Source organism: Diceros bicornis, chromosome 3 (assembly GCF_020826845.1).
Source record: "Diceros bicornis minor isolate mBicDic1 chromosome 3, mDicBic1.mat.cur, whole genome shotgun sequence".
Taxonomy (NCBI): domain Eukaryota; kingdom Metazoa; phylum Chordata; class Mammalia; order Perissodactyla; family Rhinocerotidae; genus Diceros; species Diceros bicornis.
The window spans coordinates 101070754-101083792 of record NC_080742.1 but is presented as its reverse complement, the minus strand read 5'-3'; positions in this window follow the sequence as shown (position 1 = coordinate 101083792).

Genomic DNA, 13039 nt, shown 5'->3' with positions numbered 1-13039 from the left:
GTAATGGTTTCAGACTCATGCTCTGTTGCAGTTGATTAGTCTAAGTATTAATAAAACATTAATGATTGTTCTTTGCTGAGCACCTCCCCATGGGCCAAGAACTATGAGCACTATTTCCATGAAGTGCCTCCCACTTTCATGCAGCACTAGTTTCATGCAGTGGTTACCCCCACATGGTGAGGCCATCCCGGGTCTGGGAGGAGGAGACTGAGATCACACAGCTGGTGATGGCCAGAGCCAGGATTCACACTCAGAGGGTAGCAGCTGACTCCTCAGCTCCCTTGCCGTCCACCGAAGGACCCGGATGTATTGCTCTCGTCCAGGGTAGCCTGGCATGTATTTTGGGACGGCTGTCACATCCTCCCGAGATCCTCTCTTCTCTGCTCTGATTTCAGTAGTTCCTGGAATGGCACTGTCTACACCTCACCCTTCTGATCACTCTTTTCTGGTGAATTCGAGCTTGTCAATATCTTGAATCCATGGCACCCAGAGTTGGACAGAATACTCCAAAATAGTCTGAGAGCTGTAAAGTTATTGAAATAGTTCTGAAGGATATGTAAGTGTGGAGAAGTATCAGAGATGAAATACAGAGAGTGCATTCATCCGTGACATACGGAGACAAATGACTAAAGAATGTTCATTGTATTAGAGACACCTTCTCTTCCCGTGGGTGACTGTGTCAGTTCGGGCTGCTGTAACAAAAATACCACAGACAGGGCAGCTTAAATGGCAGACGTTGACTCCTTACAGTTCTGGAGGCTTGAAGTCCAAGATGAATGCCCTGGCAGTTTCGGTGTCTAGTGGGAGCCCACGTCCTGGTTCATGACAGTGTCTTCTCGCTGTGTCCTCACAGGGTGCAGAGAGAGAGAGGAAGCAAGCTCTCATGTCTCCTCTTACAAGGGCACTAATCCCATTTGTGAGGCCCCACCCTCACGACCTAATTGCCTCCCTAATGCCCCACCTCCTAATGTGGTTAGGGTTTCAACACATGAATTTTGGGGGACACAAATTCAGTCCATAAAAGTGACCTTTGATAAAGAACAAAGAAGATATTCAAGTATGATGCCAATGCAGATAACATTTTAAGTTCAAGTGAAGGGCGCTTAATTACTGTGCTTTTATCCTCGGTTTACACGTTAGCTATAATTCATGCCTAGAAAATACTCCTTGTCATTACTGACTTGAAATACTGATCTGGTAGCTAAGGCGTCTTCTGTGTACTGAGTGACCACAGTGCCGTAGACGCAGATCACTGTTTCATGATCTTTCTCTCGGTGGCACAACGTTGTTCTTATTGTGTGGTCAGATTCCTCTCCCTCTCTTCACCTATGTCCTCTTATTTCCAGCGCTTCTGCTGTCCACACAACACTACCACCCATGAAACAAACTTGTGAGACCTGAAGGTGCTCTCTAACAGGGACTACACAATTGCTGAGGTTTAGCGAAGCAGACGTGATTGAAACGGAGGGAGCCAGCTAGCCTGAATTGTGTTGAGTGGGCGTTTCCACAGTCCCGCAATATGGGGCTTACCAAAAGGCTCTGCTCGCTGAAAACGATTTTTAATTATCCAGCTTCCTATGATGTTGAAAATTTTCCACACTGAATTGTCAAAAACATTGGCATTTAGCCCTTGCTTCCAGAAGAGTTCTATAAAATTCAAATGTGTTCCTTGGTATATTACCCTGTTAATTCAGAGTCATTGTCACCCTAGTTCATCACTCTCATTGGCTGCTTCTTAGTTAGGTCCTGTGAAAATGGCATACAAGCCAGTAAGTTTTGGACCCAGGCAATGGTTATCGAGTGTGAAGAGGAGTTGTAATGATGGAGAGGGAAGTTGAGGAGAAGTCAATAGCTTATATGATATTGGAGCTCCACCCTTGGTTGAGGATGCAGGTTTTATACAAATGTACACAAATGCAAGAGCGTGCGCTCACGCACACACACACACACACACACACACACACACACAGACACGTTCTTATGAACTCATATGACACGGAAGACTTCCAGCCTGAGAAGACTTACACCCAGTTGCAATGAGATATGGAAACAGGAGGAAAACCAGGCTTTGGGAAAAGTAATAAGTTCAGTTGTGATCATTTGAGATTCTGTTGCTGTGGGACATACAACGAAAGTGTCCAGAAGGCTGATACGTGTGTCCGGCGGCCTTCAGGAGGGAGCCCTAGGCTGGAGGTTTCCATCTGAGCACCAGGGGCATGGAGAGCATTTGAAGCCGTGGGTGTAGGTGAGAAGAGAATCCCGTGGGGAGGGAGTGGGTCAGCATGTCACATGCTGCTCCTGAGTCGAGTGAGATGAAGATGGGAAAGCTTCCAGCTGACCCAGCAGAGGAAAGTCATCAGTGGTCTTGACAACAGCAGTGAGGAAAGAAGCCAGGACGAGTGACAAATGACAGATCATCGGATTCTGTGTCCTCTGAGATCATCTAGTTACACGATTCTCAGTAGTTTGGGGACAGCAGATCCTATTTTAAAATTCAATCTAACTCAGCCTCAGTGAGGAAACACGTTAGACCTACCCCATCTGGGTGAGTCAGGGGGCAAGGCCTGGAGACCCGGCCCTTTGGCCTCCCCCTTGCCCCGCTGGGCCCTGAGGCACCCCTGCTTCTGAGGACACGGTTTGAAAACCATCGTACACCTGAGAGAGCGGACTGAGCATTGCACGGCTAATGAGCTGCTCCTCGTGGGAAGCTGACCTTCTGTCTCCTGGGAGATGCTGCTTGTGGGCTAATTTGAATGATTAAAATGTAGTCCAGGTTCATGGGCAAGGTCTGTGAATCTCGTCAGTGGGTAGCAGAATTGCTGCAGTTGTCATGGTTTCACTCAGGTTAATTTCTCGTGGGCGGATCTGAGATATGGTCATGACGGAAATACATCCAGCTCACAGCTGTGCGGTGACTGGGCATCAGATTCTTGAAAACCTTCAAACTACACCTTAGTTCCCTCTTTGTCTGAGTTACTAGTGAGGAGCTAACTTCATTTTCTCTCTCTGTGGCCCTGTGCTTCTCGGAAAAGTGCTAATATACAGTAGAGTGGTCACAAGGCAAGCAAAACAGGTCACCCCCAACATCCTGAATGGCCACTGAAGAGCCTGCATTTCTAAGGAGCAACTCGCTGCTCTCTTGCTTCAGCTCCTACGTCTCTGGTCTACGCAGAGTCATATTGATCCCTTTAAATGGGGTTCAGATCTTGTCGTTCTGTCTCTTCAAAGACTTTGGGGCCTTTCCATGGCATTTACAGTAAAGCCCATCTCCAGCCACGCTCCACCGGTGAGGCTCTGAGCTGCCTCCCGCCACTCTGCCAACTCGGCGTGCTCTGTTCCCTCTGCCGTGGCCTTTCTTTTCTTTCTTTCTTTTTTTTTTTTTTAATGTTTTATTTTATTGTGGTAATAACATGAAAACTATGCTCTTAACAAATGTGTAAGTGACAGTCATTATTGATGACCACAGTGCAATGTGTGCAGCAGGTCTCTAGAACTTAGTCATCTCGCTTGACTAAAACTTGATGCCTGTTGGTTAGCAGCTCCCTCCCTCTCCCTCCCCAGCCCCTGGCAACCACCATTTCACTCCTTGATTCCATGAGTTTGATCACTTTGGATCCCTCATATAAGTGGAATCACACAGTATTTGTCTTTCTGTGACTGGCTTATTTCACTCAGCATAATGCTATCAAGGTTCATCCATGTTGTTGCATATTGCAGAATCTCCTTCTTTTTAAAGGCTTAATAGTATTCCATTTTGTGTATATACCACATTTTCTTTATTTACCCATCAATTGACAGTTGTGTTGTTTCTACCCTCTGGCTACTGTGAATAATGCTGCTATGAAAATGGGTGTACAAATATCTCTTTGAGACCCTGGTTTCAATTCTTTTGGGTAAATACCCAGAAGTGGGATTGCTGGATCATATGGTAGTTCTATTTCTAGTTTTCTGAGGAACCTCCATACTGTTTTCCACAGCGGCTGCATCACCTTGCGCTCCCACCAGTGGTGTTCGGGTGTTCCCTTTCTCCACTTCCTTGCCAACACTTGTTGTCTTGTTTTTTGTGTTTGACCCTCAAATGCGCCTCACTCTTTCCCTGCACTTTCTGTTCCTGGGTCAGCTCTCTTCCCTTCTTTTTGTGCAGCTAATTCCTTTCCTCCTTTGAGTCCCTCTCTCATGAAGGACTTTCCTGAGCCCTGTCTATCCTGGTCTCCAGCCCCTTCACCTAATCCTCTTTACTCCTTTCACCTCATCTGTCAGCATCTGTGCAAGTTTGCTTACCTGAAAACGGTCTTTGTCTTTCATATTTATGAAAATATCCCCAGTGAAATATTCTCAGCCTGATTCTTAGAAGGGGCTCAAAGGATTTTTGTTGGACGAAATAGTTAATTGAACATTTTGTATTTCTCAGTTGAAATAGGTTATGCTATTAGCTTTATCGTTGGCTTTGTTGTAGATGCCGAGCTCATGGGCTGGTCAACTCTTCACAGGGCTGTCTGAAGACTTGTAATTCTTCATTTGAAACTCCTATAATAATACTAATAATAATTACTATTATAATTATTATTATTAAATCTTTATTGCCAGTGGTGGCAGGCAAGGGGACAGTCACCATGATGAAGTGGACACCTTAAGTAGTCACAGCTTGGACAGAAATCTGTTTTTGCAATGGATAGGCTTAAAATTATAGGCAGCCATTTATATTAATGGAATTCAAGGATCAGTATATTAAATAGACTGGCATTCAGCTCCCTGAGATGACACCACAGGGGCTCCTAGATCAGGAGAGAGACAGAAAAACAACCTTGTACAGGGGATTTGGATCACTTAGCCAGGGCTTGAGTATTGATGAAGGGACAGTAGAATTTCTTTTGCATCCATAGCTCTTTACCTGACAGGAGAGCCTTTGCTCTCATTCTGAAGCAGGAACTGAGGATTCTGGATGAAATCCAAATGTCTAGATGTCAACCTAAGTCAGTCCAAGGGGCTTCTGCTGGGCAGGAAAACAAGTTTATGAAAAGATTATCTTTAGCTACCAGGAGATCATAGACATCTACCTTAGCACCAGTGGAATTTGTAGCCAGCGGACTGTTTTTTCTTTTTTTTGGTTAGGCCTTGTGTTTCTTAAAGTTTAATTCTTGACTGAATGAAACCACTTAGTTAGCTCATCCATTTTGGGCCAAATCAGCTTAGACTGATGAAGAGAAACTGTGAGCATTCGAGTTATACTGGTTCAGTTTGGGAAGCGGGGATTCACAGGGACGGCAGATGCACTATGGTCTGTAAAGTTCAGACACTTTTCCAGGACAAGGAGTCTTGGGTCTTTACCCTAAAGTTAATGGGGCAATGGAGGTGGTCTAATAAAATGAGTGCAGACTAATTTCTCCAAGATCTGGATTCCAGTTCTAGGTCCATCCAAACTTTGTTACCTTGCACCCATCGCTTTTAATGTGCAGGATTCATTTCCCTATCTATAAATTGATTCATTCCCTATCATATAAAATATATATGAACGTAGATATCCTCTATCTGATTCTTCCCATTCCGAAAAGGATTTGAGGCAGCTGAAACCAAGCAGAAAAACACCATTAATAAGAAGTAATAGGATAGACATAGAAGTAGGAAGGTGGTAACAGAGGAAACAGCATAAATAGAAAGACCAAAAGCCCACAAAGACATAATGTTTCAGCCTTACATTTGGCTTTGAGCTTCCTGGAATACAAGATAAAAATGAAAATGTGGTGAGAACGAAAATTCTCATCCTCAGAAAGGAAGAAACATTTTAATTCTTGGGAAGATGCAAACTTTTTCTGAGAAATGGATGCCAAAAATATTTACCTTGGACTTTTCATATCAGGCCTTGAGGGTTAGCACACAGTGTTCTCAACCACAAGTGCAGCAAGAAATTCCTTAATTATTTATACCCTTGTCCCGTGAAGGACTGGAGTGACAGTTTTCATAACATGATTTCTTATAGTGACTCTCAGTGAAACACGTTGCTGCGGGAGCTGAATCTGTGAGATACCCCGTAACAAGGCCCAAACACCCCATCTTCTAGGGCCTCCCTTGGGCTAAGGCTAGTGGTCCATGTGCTCAGAAGGGGAAGATCCCTACCCCATCTGACCCCATAGGGCTATGTGCACCTCAGACAAAGTAGTTCTGGAAAGTACTTTAGAAATTATAAAGCGCTAAAAAAAGTTTATCCACTGAGTTATGACATAACAAAGAAAAATACGAAACCTGTATTACAATTTTTCTTAAAAATACCTATTTCTTGAGTTTTATGAGAAGTGAATATGTGGTGTCTTCTTGCTGCGGTACCTGAGGCCACGGAGAGAGCCTGCGACTGCGGCTGCCCATGGGTCACGGGAGATCCTTGCAAGCCCGTATTTTAGAATCTGGAATTCCAGGGAATGTCTTCGCCAAAATGAGATTGAGAGTATATTTCCCTGATATTCCATTCGTTGTCATTTTCCACTTTTGAAGAAGAGAGAAAATTTTATTTACAAAACAAGATTTGCGATCATGTTGAAAAACCCCTCTGGAATGCCGACTTCATGAGGGCAGGGTTATTTGTCTGTCTGTTCAGTTCTCTCCCTGGTGCCCAGAGCCATGACTGGCAGTGAATGGGACTTGGTCAACGTCTGTTGAGCAAACGAGGGGTGGAATCCGTAACAGAGTACATGCCAGTGGGATATTTGAGAGAAGAGTTGTCAAGGGCGTATGATAATCATGATTATGAAAGCAGAAACATCGAGGGTGAAGACAGAGGTAAGTGGTGAAGGGATTTACTTGCTTAAACTCTACCTGAGGATCCTCAGAAAGCTGCTAACATACTGCTACGGAATACCTGTGATTAATATTGTTATTTCCTGATTTTGCATGAATACCATCATAAAATTTTAATGTCTCTGTAAATATCTGAAGAAGACTATCTTCTGAGTTTGGAAATTTCAAATTCATGCTTGTAAAAACTATTTAAATCCCTCATGTGGATCTTTGGGTGACAGATAATTGGCTGATTGCCTAATTTTTTTGTGTTAATTTAAGTCGATGCCAATGGACACAGGTGTGCCTGCTGTCTCTTAACTTCCAGGCACTAGTGTTTGGCAAGGACGATGAGTCGTTGCCTAATACGATTGCCCCTCCCCCTTTCAGGGTTAGCCTAGAGCCTTTGTAGTGGTTGCATCTGAAACCTTTGTAGGGCTCTGGAACACTTTTCTGAGTTACATTACTATCAAACTCTGCTTATGGAAATAGCCGTGGACTGGGAACTGGTCTGCAAGTGTGTTTGTGTGAGTGTGTGTGTGTGTGTGTGTGTGTTGATTACGTGTGTTGAGGCAATTTTTGTTCACAGAACTGTAGAGTGGATATGGAAGAAAGAGCCCTGGCCTGGGGTTAGGAGGCCACTTCTAGTTCCACCTGTCACCATCCACCTGTCATCTCGACCTGTCCGTTCATCTCCCTGGACCTCAGTTTCCTCGACTGCAGACTGGCGGTAAATGAGGTGATCACTCGAACAATCTGTTTGCTGAAGTCGGTATTTCTCAAACAGGGCCTTCCCAAATAGCAAATAATTGCTCTTTGGTGGAAAAAGGATCTAAGATCTCAGAGTTTGGGAAATGTTTGGCTAAACACAGCTAAATTGCAGAACTCTCAGAAACTATCAAATGTTAATATGCATTCTGACTCCAAAAGGAAGATTCGTTCATGTTTCCCAGCCTATCTGTCCCTCTTACTCCCCTAATACTGAACGTCACCATGTTACTGACCACAGCGTTCTGTAGATCCTACTCACCCGGTCAACTCCTTCCTTTAATGTTCTCACACGTAAAATGAAGCGATTTTACTGGCTCAGCGGTAAACAGCTTTTTCACGACCAAGCCACAGTTTGTGATTTTCTTCCCACCCCAAACGCATATTTGGAGTGAACGTGTCTACACGGCACCGTGTGCTCATGGAGTGAGCCTGTGTGGCTTCACTGTGGATGAGCGCCGTCAGTGTTAGGCTTTCTGCTATGCTGAGAGGAACTCGTTTTGCCCCATTTGCTCCCTTCGGGGTCTTCGTGTTGGAAATCACTTGACCAAATGATCCTGAGTGTTCTGTTTTCTGAAGATGGATTTGCTTCTTAAATTTTTGTTAACAAGGTGGTGTACATTCAGGAGGAACTCTAGGTGACGAATAGAAAGACGTTTAATTCTCATGTGTAGAGGCTGGTAGCACAGATGTGTCAGCTTCTCCCCTGCACTCTTAGGAATGCCAGCCTGTGGGGGCTTCCCATAGGCTTTCATGTTTTTAGTCTTGAGTTAGAGGACACGATGAGCTCCGCTAGTCACCAGCCTGTGCAATTGCGACCCTTCCAGGGACAGGTGTTTCCGAGTTGTGGTGCTGCGACTGCAGGTAGCATATTAGTGGGAAGCCCATTATGGCTCTGGGATTGGGTAATCTGGGAGCTCTTCCATTTGGAGTGGAGGCTGTGGTTACAGGATATCACCTGAAGACTCAGTCAGGGCCTGTGGTCACATCATACGTCTATTTTCTTGGGAGATTCTCCCATATTCAGTGACGTTCACTTGGTACCAGTGTATTTGGAACACGTTTTTGCTTTTTGACTCCCTGCACGACTACAGGGAGAGATGGCTGGGATGAAATCCTTCACACAGTGCGTGGCCCCGTCACCTCCCACTTCATGTCTCCACACAGATGAGCTCCCTGTGTGGGCCACGCCTCTCCAACACTGGCGTCTCCCTGTGGCTCCCTTTCTCGGCACCACACCAAGCACACGGCAGGCCCTTATGTGTGCTTTGTTGCATGAGCAGGTGAATTCCTCTTGCAACAGTCCTCATGGGAGGTCACTGGGTCTCTCCTTGATGAGTCCAGTAAGGGAGAAGTGACTGCTGTCTAGGTGAGGGTGTCTTATGTCGGACAGTTCTGTATTTGGACAAAGTTCTTTTTTCCTGTAACTAAATAAAGCCTCCCTTGGGCGTACTTCTGAACTCAGGTCCTGCAGAGAGTCCGCCACTTGCACAGGACAGTCATTTCAGTCATCATGCCTACCTTGGTTTTTGCTTAGGTTTTATTTTTCACAATATTAACATTTATAGCTTCTTCACCAGTTTTATCTTTTTTTAAAAAAGGCAACTTTTTAAGAGCAGTTTTAGGTTCAGCAAAATTGAGAGGAAGGTACAGAGATTTCCCATATACTCGCTGCCCCGACACATGCACAGCTTCCCCCATTACAATACCTGCCACCAGAGTGGTACATTTCTTACGATTGATGAACCCATATTGACACATCATCACCACCCCAAGTCTATAGCTTATGCTGGGGTTCACTCTTGGTGTTACACATTCTGTGGGTTTGGACAAATGTGTAAGCACATGTATCCACCATTGTGGTGTCACACAGAGTAGTTTCACCACCCTAAAGATCCACGTTCATCTTATGACGTGACTTCAAGACCCTCTCAATGTCTCAGTTGACTGCCTTTGGGCTTGCAGCATCGTGTCAATATCTCCTCTAACTTATGGCTGGACTGAGCAGAATTCCTGAGAGATGCTAGCTGGCCTCAGCCCTGTGGGGCCGTGCTCTGTCCTCATCTGCACAGAGTAGTGCATTGGTGCAGAGCAGACTGCGGCTTCTTTGGAGGCCACTTTGTACTGCTTTGACCACTAATTCAGCACACATTTATTAAATGCCTATTGTGTGCTCATTGCTGAGGACATGATGCTAAGCAAAAAAGGCTCAGCTCAAGGATAGGAATGTAAGGGTCTGTCATCTAATGGACCATATTTAAATGCTGTCATTCCAAAACAGTCTGAATTATTATTTTTTCAACACCAACTGCCATCCTCAGTTTTCTCTAGATCCTTCAGTTAGGCTCTTGATGTGCAGGATTTTTTGTATGAAGTTAGTTTCAGTTATTTAGTTATTTTTTTTTTAGCCTGTCAAGTATGTGTAACCCAATGTATTATTTCTCCTCAGCTTTGTCACATGTGCACTTTCTACTAGCTTACTGAAATTGTTGATAGAAATAGTCATCAGGACAGGGTCACACAAAACCTTGTGGCAGACCACTACAGACCTCCCTCCAGGAGGACGTTAATCCACACGTGGATCTTCCCCATAATTGAGGATTTCTTCCCAGAAGCTAGGTTGAAAATAGGAACTAATTTGAATGGTGGTTTATGTAATTATAAACCCAGTTGTTTGTGCAACTGGCTAGTTTATTGTGATAAGATTTTGGACTAATCAACAATGCTCTTAAATATCTTCCAATAAATACCCTGTGTTTTGCTCAAGGAGAAGGAGGAACGTGATGATCACCATTGATGGCCGTCAGGGCCATGACTGCAGTGTTCTCCCACCCCCACCCCACTCTCATTCTTTCAGATAGTCTGAAATTTGTTGGGAAACCAGAATTAGGTGTCTGAAGGAGGGTTTCCTTAGATTAATTCTGAAGATCCAGTTATTAATGGGAAAACAAACCACTGAGGTAAAGTTTAGATACTTTCTAATTATAATTGAGCTGGGAAATTAAAATCTTTGTGCAATGTGAAGAAACATAATTTATGCATTTTTCCAGCCTCAGAGCTAGATTTGGGAATATACCCAGTCCAGTTAGTAAGGAATTCAAAATAGGTGCCAAGTAATTTCAGGGGCCTGACTGGACCCTGTGAGAACTGGAAGCACCGTCACTTCTGTCAGGTCTCGCTTCCCAGGCGTCGCATCACTAATAGCTCAGACAACGAGACTGGGGCATTTGAAGCCTCCCGTGTTGCTTAATGCAGAGTGTTCAGGTAAACCTAAGTGCAGATTCCAAATGTTCTTACCTTGCTCAACCTGTGTTTTTACATAATCTTAAATTGCGTGGCCTCATTTTCCTAGATGATTTTCAAGATTGTGTATGTGTGAGGAACAGAGGGCAGGGAGTAGGGAAAACACCAGCCTGGAGAGGCCTTTGGTGGGATGAGTCTTACATTTTACTGAGGTAAAGAGGTTCTTCTTTTTTTTTCCTGGCTGTAGTAGAGAATTATGGCTGCGTGGTTTGTCAGAAATAGTATTACCCTGCATTAAGATTGAATAATGGTGCTCGGAGATGACCTCTGAGCTTTGTAGTAAATACCACTGCTGGAAGGTTCCTCTTCCAGACTGATAACTCTTTTCTACTGTTCATTTCCTCACTAACATTTACGATATTGACCATCACATATTTATTTATGTGTTTACCTTTTATTGCCTCTCTTCCCCATCAGACTATGAATTTCTTGATGTCAGGGATCATGCCTTGTTTTATTTGTCAGTGTGTACTTGGCCCCTAGCAGAGTGCCTGGCACATAGTCGGACTTTAACTTGAAACCAAAGTTAAAATTAAAGTTTTTTGTGAAGATCTGAAATTTCTTGTATTATCTCCAAAATTATGCTAAGATATCATCCCCACCTATCATATGGGTGGCTGGATTGGGTAATTTTTAGGGTCTCTACATTGGATATCCTTAAACCAACGTGGGTATTAGACCAAATGAAGACGTCTCACAGGCCTGAACCTGCTCCTTGGTGTTATGGAAATTACAAAAGGAGTCTCATCATCAAGACGTTTACGGTCTAGCTGGGGTCCAGATGACTCACACAGAATGATTACTGACCATTGCTAGACGATGTACACCCCTGGGCTGATTTAGACCACTAGGACAATAGGACTTTAGGAGAAAGAAGAGATCGTTGCGACTTGGAGCCTTGATCCCAAGTTTTGGAGAAATGGTTGGTTATAAACTGGACTCAACAAGCCCTACTCCTGGTGTGTTCCCCAAATCAACTTCTCTTGTTAGTTCTCTGTTTTCAGACGGGTTGTGTAGAAGGAAGACAATGCAGGGCGTGTTGATTGGGTGTTAGATAAACTTGGCGAGGAAGAGTGGAAGCATATAGAAAGGGATCCAGTCCCAATCAGAACCATAAGCTTCGTGTGTTCATGTCCTCTAATGCACCTGCTAGAAGTACGTGGTTCCATGCTTCAGTTTTTGTCTCCCCTTTCAAAAAAAAATAAACCAGATCGCAGAAGCAGATAATCTCTTGAACCTCAACTCTGTATTTTGTCCCTTTCCCTGAAATCCTAGAACAATATGCCTTTAGTGACAGATAGTGGCTGCTCAGTGTTCATAGGTATTTGGCAACTTTTTAGTATGTGCATTAGCCTGGGGCCATTATGGTTTACGGTCCAGAGCCACTGGGGAGTCCTGCTGGCATGCCCCTCTCAGGCACGGACTTGGGTTTCTCTGCAGTTGCCTGCTACTTGACAGAACGTCACATCTGCAGTCCTGAGTCTCAGGGCAGCATTGGCTGGCGTGTTACATGCACACATGCACGCACACACCCCCCATGCAAGATCCTCAAATTGTCTCTTTGTCTCTATCAGAATCCGTATTCCTACTGAAATGTTTATACCCTATTTTGTTGCAGTGGCCGCATCATCTGAATAGCTGCACCTGGACCAGATATACTGCGATTGGCTGAAATCTGGAAAAACCAAAACTGCTGTCAGCTGGAGACGTCGTGGATAACCAGCTTTGGGGAGGTCAGTCACAGATAGAAGGACAGTCACTGGGCTGGGTTAGCTCCTGGGAGGGAGATTTGCAAGGAGGCGGTAAGATTCCAAGCATCAAAGAGCAGACCAGTGAGCAAGTGCCTCCCAGAGAACAAGGCAAGAGCCCAGTGTTAGAACTGGGGCTCACGATGGGCACTCGACCTCAAGAACAAGGCACAGGAGAAGCCCACTCTCAGAGCCAGGACCAGCTGGGACCAGGCCAGGCAGTGAGCCCTGGACAGTACCTGTGGAACAGTCTGAGGCCAGTGTCCCAGCTCCCCTGGGGCCACAGGTGGGGGCAAGGTGGGTGCAAGCTGGGAGGGAAGTGCATTAGGGATGGGGGGGCAGGGAGGAGGAGGGGGGTGAGGGGTGGGGGGTGGAGTGGGGGGTGGTGGGGGGGAGGGGCTAGGGGAAAGGAGGTGGGGAGGGGTGGGGGGAGGGTGGCAAGGACAGTTTGC